Below are 7934 nucleotides of genomic sequence, written 5' to 3'. Positions count from 1 at the left end.
CTCGAGCCATTTGTAGGAATCCGGGCCCACCATCGCTTCTCCATAGCTCGTAGGTTCATTGTTGTATAGCAACATGACCTCCAAGACAGGATTACGTACCACTCTGAAGCAGTACGCATCCTTGTCGACCTACGAGGTTTGGTAGTGACTTGATCTGAAGTTTCATGATCACTATCATAAGCTTCTACTTCAATTGGTGTAGGTGCTAGAGGAACAACTTCCTGTGCCCTACTACACACTAGTTGAAGTGATGGTTCAACAACCTCATCAAGTCTCCACCATCCTCCCACTCAATTCTTTCGAGAGAAACTTTTCCTCGAGAAAGGACCCGATTCTAGAAACAATCCATTTTGCTTCCGGAACTGAGACATGAGGTATACCCAACTGTTTTTTGGTGTCCTATGAAGATGCATTTATCCGCTTTGGGTTCGAGCTTATCAGCCTGAAACTTTTTCACATAAGCATCACAGCCCCAAACTTTTAAGAAACGACAACTTAGGTTTCTCTAAACCATAGTTCATATGGTGTCGTCCTAACGGAATTATGTGTTTCCCTACTTAAGTGAATGTGGTTGTCTCTAATGCCTAAACCATAAATGATAGTGGTAATTCGATCAGAGACATCATGGTATGCACCATATCCAATAGGGTGCAGATATGATGTTCGGACACACCATCACACTATGGTGTTCCAGGCGGTATTAGTCGTGAAACAATTTCCACAATGTATTAATTGTGTACCAAACTCGTAACTCAGATATTTATATCTATGATCATATCATAGAAATTTTATCCTCTTATCACGATTCTCTTCAACTTCACTCTGAAATTACTTGAACCTTTCAATATTTCAGACTTGTGTTTCATCAAGTAAATATACTTAGAATCTACTCAAATCATCTGTGAAGTAAGAGCATAACGATATTCACTGCATGCCTCAGCACTCATTGGATTGCACACATCAAATTTATTACTTCCAACAAGTTGCTCCTTTGTTCCATCTCACTGAAAATGAGGCCTTTCAGTCATCTTGCCCATGTGGTATGATTTGCATGTCTCAAGTGATTCAAAATCAAGTGAGTCCAAACAATCCATCTGCATGGAGTTTCTTCATGCATATATACCAATAGACATGGTTCGCATGTCTCAATCTTTTCAAAAACGAGTGAGTCCAAAGATCCATCAACGTGGAGCTTCTTCATGCATTTTATACCAAATGACTCAAATGGGAGTGCCACAAGTATGTGGTACTATCATTACTATCTTATATCTTTTGGCATGAACATGTGTATCACTACGATCGAGATTCAATAAACCATTCATTTTAGGTGCAAGACCATTGAAGGTATTATTCAAATAAACAGAGTAGCCATTATTCTCCTTAAATGAATAACCGTATTGCGATAAACATAATCCAATCATGTCTATGCTCAACGCAAACACCAAATAACCATTATTTAGGTTTAACACCAATCTCAATGGTAGAGGGAGCATGTGATGCTTGAACACATCAACATTGGAAACACTTCCAACACATATCGTCATCTCACCTTTAGCTAGTCTCCGTTTATTCCGCAACTTTTATTTCGAGTTACTAACACTTAGCAACTGAACCGGTATATAATACCCTGGTGCTACTAGGAGTACTAGTAAAGTACACATTAATATAATGTATATCCAATATACTTATGTCGACCTTGCCAGCCTTCTCATTTACCAAGTATCTAGGATAGTTCTGCTTCAGTGACTGTTCCCCTCATTACAGAAGCACTTAATGTCGGTGTCAAAACCGGCGGATCTCGAGTAGGGGGTCCCGATCTGTGCGCCTTAGGCTGATGGTAACATCAAGCAAGGGACACAATGTTTACCCAGGTTCGGGCCCTCTCAATGGAGGTAAAACCCTACTTCCTGCTTGATTAATATTGAAGATATGAGTAGTACAACAGTAGATCTACCATGAGATCATAGAGGCTAAACCCTAAGAGCTAGCCTATGATGGTATGATTGTAATTGTGATTGGCCTTCTAAGGTCCACCCTCTCCGGTTTATATAGACACCGGAGAGGGCTAGGGTTTACATGGAGTCGGTTACAAGGAAGGAAATATAATATCCGGATCGCCAAGCTTGTCTTCCACGCCAAGGAGAGTCCCATCCGGACACGGGCCGAAGTCTTGAGTGTATCTTCATGCTTCGATAGTCCGGACGATGTATATAGTCCGGCTGTCCGGATACCCCCTAATCCAGGACTCCCTCAGTAGCCCCTGAACCAGGCTTCAATGACGATGAGTCCGGCGCATAGTCTTGTCTTCGGCATTGCAAGGCGGGTTCCTTCTCCGAATACTCCAAGGTTATTATCGAACATGTAGACCGTGTCCGGATCTGCGAAATGATCTTCACATACCACCGTAGAGAGAATCATACTTCAACTGACAACTTTTAGACGATGGGACATGCCATTACAGTCAGGTCATTATTCGAACCATTTTTTCACAACCAGCCATAGCGTGCATTGCGAGGCAGTTTCCTTGACACGTCTTGTCGAAGCAGAGATCATGTCCCCTTATCACGGGATTCTCATCAATACGGGTATGGGTAATCCCCCCGTGCCATCAATCGTGGCGCTTGGGAAGTAAGCAATTCTCAACAGGCTAGTGGGGAGGCGCACTGCTTTCGTCGCCTCTATAAAGGGATACGAGTTCCCCATTCTTACCCATGCCTTCTTCCTCCTCTGCCCACTCTTTCCTCCTCGAGCTCCAACGCCCTAGTCCAAGTCTTCTCCGCACAGCTAAACATGTCCGGAGCAGGAGGTAAATGGGTGGCTTCCACCATGAAGGAGAAGAACATCGCAAGTCTTCGGGCGGCCGGATACTTGGCCGCAGACATAGCGCACTGGCTACCAGATGGCGGGCAGGTCATTCCAACTCCAGGACCCCACGAGAGGGTTGTGTTTCTTGCCCACTTCATCCATGGACTGGGGTTTCCACTCCACCCCTTCGTCCGCGGGCTCATGTTCTACTACGGGCTAGATTTCCATGATCTAGCCCCGCACTTCGTCCTCAACATCTCGGTGTTCATCATCGTATGCGAGGCTTTCCTCCGCATCAAGCCTCATTTCAGCTTGTGGCTGCAAACCTTCTGCGTGAAGCCGAAGATCGTGAGCGGCCAGCAAGCGGAGTGCGGAGGAACCATGGTGGGTAAAATGCCTAATGTCACCTGGCTTGACGGCTCCTTTGCGGAAACCGTGAAGGGGTGGTAATTGGGGTGGTTCTACATCACCGAGCCACACCGACGCCAACTGGGTGGCGGCCCCCGAGCTCCGATCTGGAACCCCTATGCGGCTCACCTCCTGGGAACAGAAGGGCCTATTATGGGGCGAATCTACAGAGCTGACCGGACTCATCAACTGCATCAAGGGCATGAAGGACAAGAACATCAAGCTCGTCAACGTGATCCAGGTCATGCTCATCCGTCGGATTCCGCCGTGCCAAAGGCGGGCATTCAATCTATGGGATTTCGTCTCGGCCGAACACCAGATGCTTCAGAGGCTCTATGGCATGAAGCACAAAAATGCGTGGAATGCGTTGTTCAAGGCCTCTGAAGTACCTCCTTCCATTTTCGAGGACCGTGGGCTCCACGCCGCACGTTGTCCTATTCAGGTGAGTTCCCAGGCCGCCACCGGATTCGTTTTTTCCCAATACCTTCATGGGGGAGTCTTAAGTAATTGTGTATATTTGTGCAGGATTATGTGGAGACAGCGGAGCAGATTGACTGTCCGGCTCCGCTGCCAGAAAGCCCAGCTAATGATCTTCTGACGAAGATGCTGGTCCCGGCGCCCTATAAGGGGCCGGAGAAGAAGGCCGATAAGAAGGCCCCGGGGACCTGAAAGGGTCTCCGATGTAAGGTTGTGCAAGCCTCATCTAAAGACGACGAGGCGCACTCGTCCCCCGAAGGGGAATAAGAAGAAGAAGAAGAAGAGGAGGAGGCTTCCCCATCCGGAAAGGATGGGGGACCGGAGACGGCGGACCAGGGGACCAGGAGAGGCCCCCAACGCAAGGCCGTCATACCCTTGTCGTATGATGATGACGAGGCAGATTCCTCCCGCGGAAGCGGGGGGAAACAAGAAGAAACTCCACCTCCCCGTACTGGGGGGAGAAAACGAGGAAGGCCGCCTCGGTGGGGGAGGCTGGGGCGTCTAAGAAGGGAAAGGTGTCCCTTCCGGACTACTCCGCCACCGCCGCCGATAGCGAGGAAGGGTGGCTGCCCAGGAAGAAGCCCCTAGTGTGATTGTAAGTACCTGCACTCCATCATAATTCCACTTCATAGTTTTGTTGTAATGCCGAACTTGTATGCAGTCTGGCCAGGGCCCATCCCGAAGTGTCGTCTTCATACGGGTCCTTGAGTGAGTCAGCAATGAACTCACTCCCGACAGCCACTTCTCCTCGGCATGTGGATGACACGGAGGTGTTGTCCCAAAGGCTCCCAAAGATGGGGGAGGTGGTCATGGAGGCGCCTCAAGGCGGCATCCCAGACGTCGGACTCGCAGGGTTCAAGATCCCCGCGAATCGTGTTGATGAGAGCCACGGTAAGCCGGGCTCTCAACCGAACACTGTTCCGGAGCCTTTAGTTGTTTTGGACTTAGGCGGGCAGCCCCTCATTAGGGAGGGAGGGCCGTCTGAGTCGAGGACTTCCGTTGCGCCCGAGGCGCCAGATTGTCTGCTGGAAGCGCTTGACGGCGCTTCCCTAGATGAAGAGCACCATACTCTTATGAGTGCGGTGATTCAGAAGGTTTCATCCGCCAAGAGCGGACTAACCGAAGCCTGCGCCAGCCTCCTGACAGGCTTTGAGGTAAGTAAAAATGTGTGAAATTACCACTCGATAGGTAGTAGCCCCTGATACTCTGATTGGTGTTCGGAAGGAAAAACCAGACGGAGGGTCAATTATAATCTGCAGGAGTCTAACAATAAGTTTGAATGTAAATAAACAGGTTGTGCTGCTGGCCGCTGCTGTCCGTACGGCCGAAATCTCCAGCCTAAAGCAGGATTTGGAGCGGGCACAGGGAGAGCTCGGCCTCACGAGGAGGCAGCTCGAGGAGAGCAAAGGTGAATGATTCCCTTCTCTCATATAGTAAAGTATAAATAAAATTGGTTATTCTAACAATGAGGTGTCGTGATTTGGTAACAGAGGCCACCACCGAAGTGGCGTCTCTTAGGAAAGCGCTGTCCGAGGCCGAACACAAGGCGGCCTTGGAGCGGAAGGAGCGCGAAAAGCAAGAAGCCCGAGTGGGCGAAGTACAAGAAGAGCTCCAGGAGCTCGGCAAGAAGTTCGAGTCCGTGGAGCATGAGCTTAAAGCAAAAGAGGCCGAGCTTGTGAAGGCCCTTATAAGTATAAAAGATGCCAAGGCCAAAGCCGAGAGGGCACAACAGGAAATCCAGGAGGCCAAAAAGATAGCGGCGGGTAAGAAATTCTTTATGCAAAGCAAACATGCGGAGGAGGCGTTTCTTTTACTTACACAAGTCCGGAGCTCTCCAGGGGCATTCGCAGATCTGCCACGCAGCGTATCAGATGCCGCGGAGTTCTACCATGCTCAGGAGGGGAGCTCAACGGAGAAGATGTTCTGGTCCCACTATGCTGGGGCCAAACATTCAATGCCTCTGAGTGACCAACTGAAGCAGTTGATCAAACTCCACAGGGCGACCGAAGTGGCTATGAAGGATTTCATAGTCGGATGTGGCCTGATGAGCCCCTGCCCACCAGCTACTTCGGCCTGATCAAGTTGATGGTGAATGCCTGTCCGCGGCTGGAAGTCATCAAGCGATCCATTTGCATTGAGGGTGCTCGCCGGGCCCTTGCCCGTGCGAAGGTGCATTGGGGCAAGCTGGATGCGGAGAAGCTGGTGAAGGACGGGCTGCCAGAGGGCAAGCCGCATCGCGTTCCCGAGAAGTATTATGATGGCGTTATGAAGGGTGCTCGCCCCGTGGCTGACGAATGTACCAAGGACATAATTTTTGAATGAATTCACTTCTGTCATGTTTGTAATTTAAATACTAAGTTACTTGCGCTATGTAGCGCTTTTGTTATTTAAAATATTACCTTCTGTGCGACTGTTTATCAAATTCTGAAAGTAGGCCAGTCGTCGGCTTCCGCCCCCATGTAACTAGTACTGGGGTGTTCGTGGATAACCCGGACACTCTTTATCCAAATGTTTGGTCCCTTAAGGAGGTGTCCAGCGCAGCGAACAAGGCAATCAGACTATGCGGCTTTATAACCTTCACTTAGCCATAGGAGTCTACAATTTTAAATTTTGGTGAAGCCCCTAGAATCCGGAAGACCGAATTGGGGCGCTATACACGCCTAGATCGGACAAAGCTGATTTACCGCCTAAAGCGGAAAAATCTTTAAGGATTTTAAGACCTCTTGAACAGCGACCAGCTCTCGCCACATCATGCCGGTCAGTTTTCGGCTTTCTCTACTAAGGTGCTCGTCCAGAAGAACCAGGGCACAATCGCAGTAGTTCTCTCTGCGCTACCTTAGCCGATATAACGGAACGTAAGGCACCAAAACGAGGGAGCCGGGCTATCACAACTATAGACCCAAGACATGATTCGGAGTTGATCCATATAATGCTATAAGTTCGGGGTGCCGCACTGTTGAAAGTGTTCGGACTTGTCGTGCCGTATTACGGGGCGCCATAAGAAGCCCCTGGCAAGCTCAACGTACCAAAGTGTACGGATGCAATATTAAAAGACATTTGTAAGAAAAAATGCTCAAATAAGAATAATAAGCTGACGCTATATATGATCTCCCATTGATGAATAATACGTTTAGGCGTATGTTTACAATGAATGCATTAAGCGGAGATAAATAGGATTATTTGACATACCCTATCCAGAGGCAGGCTACGTACAGATAGATAAAGCAGGTATAACGATCGCAAATAGATTCCACCTGGGTGTTTCCTTCCGTGCGCAAAGCCAGTTGCCTCCTTGGTTTGCTCTCCTATGTAAGTCCGGCAATCCGGCTCTTCTGGAGAAGCTGCACTAAAGACAGGTCCTTAAAGGTAAAAGAAAATGTTACGAAGCAATACCGTACTGTTGACTGAGCCACTGCTACGCCTCCGCCTGTGCCCAGGGTATTTTGAGTGCGTAATTGTGTACGCGTGGCATGAATGTTGCTTTGATAGGATTTGAGCGGAGGCCGGACTGCTAGTTGTGCTCTTGGCGTGCCTGCTGATCCTGTTGCGGGGTGTTCCGCCCTCGCTTGACGGAGCTTGAGATTGTTGTCGCCGGACTGGTGGTTTGCCGGAGGAGGCCGCATTGTACTTCTGCCGCAAGGGCTGTAGTGTGCTCTTGTGTACGGAGAGAGCGGTCCATATTTCCATTGACTGTTATGACCCCGCGCGGGCCTGGCATCTTGAGCTTGAGGTATGCATAGTGTGTTACCGCATTGAATCTAGCAAATGCGGTTCGTCCGAGCAGTGCCTGGTAACCACTTCAGAAAGTGAAGATATCGAAGATGAGCTCTTCGCTTCGGAAGTTATCCGGAGATCCGAAGACCACTTCCAATGTTATAGAGCCCATACAACGGACCTCTACTCCAGGAATTACACCTTTAAAGGTGGTTTTGGTGGGCTTAATCCTTGAAGGATCGATGCCCATTTTGTGCACTGTATCCTGGTAAAGCAGGTTCAGGCTGCTGCCTCCGTCCATAAGGACTCTTGTGAGGTGAAATCCATCTATGATTGGGTCTAGGACCAATGCGGCCGGCCACCATGACGGATGCTAGTAGGATGATCCCTACGATCAAAGGTGATCGGACAAGCTGACCATGGGTTGAATTTGGGGACGACTGGCTCCATCGCGTAGACGTCCTGTAGTGCTCGCTTCCGTTCCGGCTTGGGGATGTGGGTGGCATAGATCATGTTGACCGTTTTCACCT

The sequence above is a fragment of the Triticum dicoccoides genome, chromosome 3B (assembly GCF_002162155.2).
Source record: "Triticum dicoccoides isolate Atlit2015 ecotype Zavitan chromosome 3B, WEW_v2.0, whole genome shotgun sequence".
Classification (NCBI taxonomy): domain Eukaryota; kingdom Viridiplantae; phylum Streptophyta; class Magnoliopsida; order Poales; family Poaceae; genus Triticum; species Triticum dicoccoides.
This window is presented reverse-complemented; position numbering follows the sequence as displayed.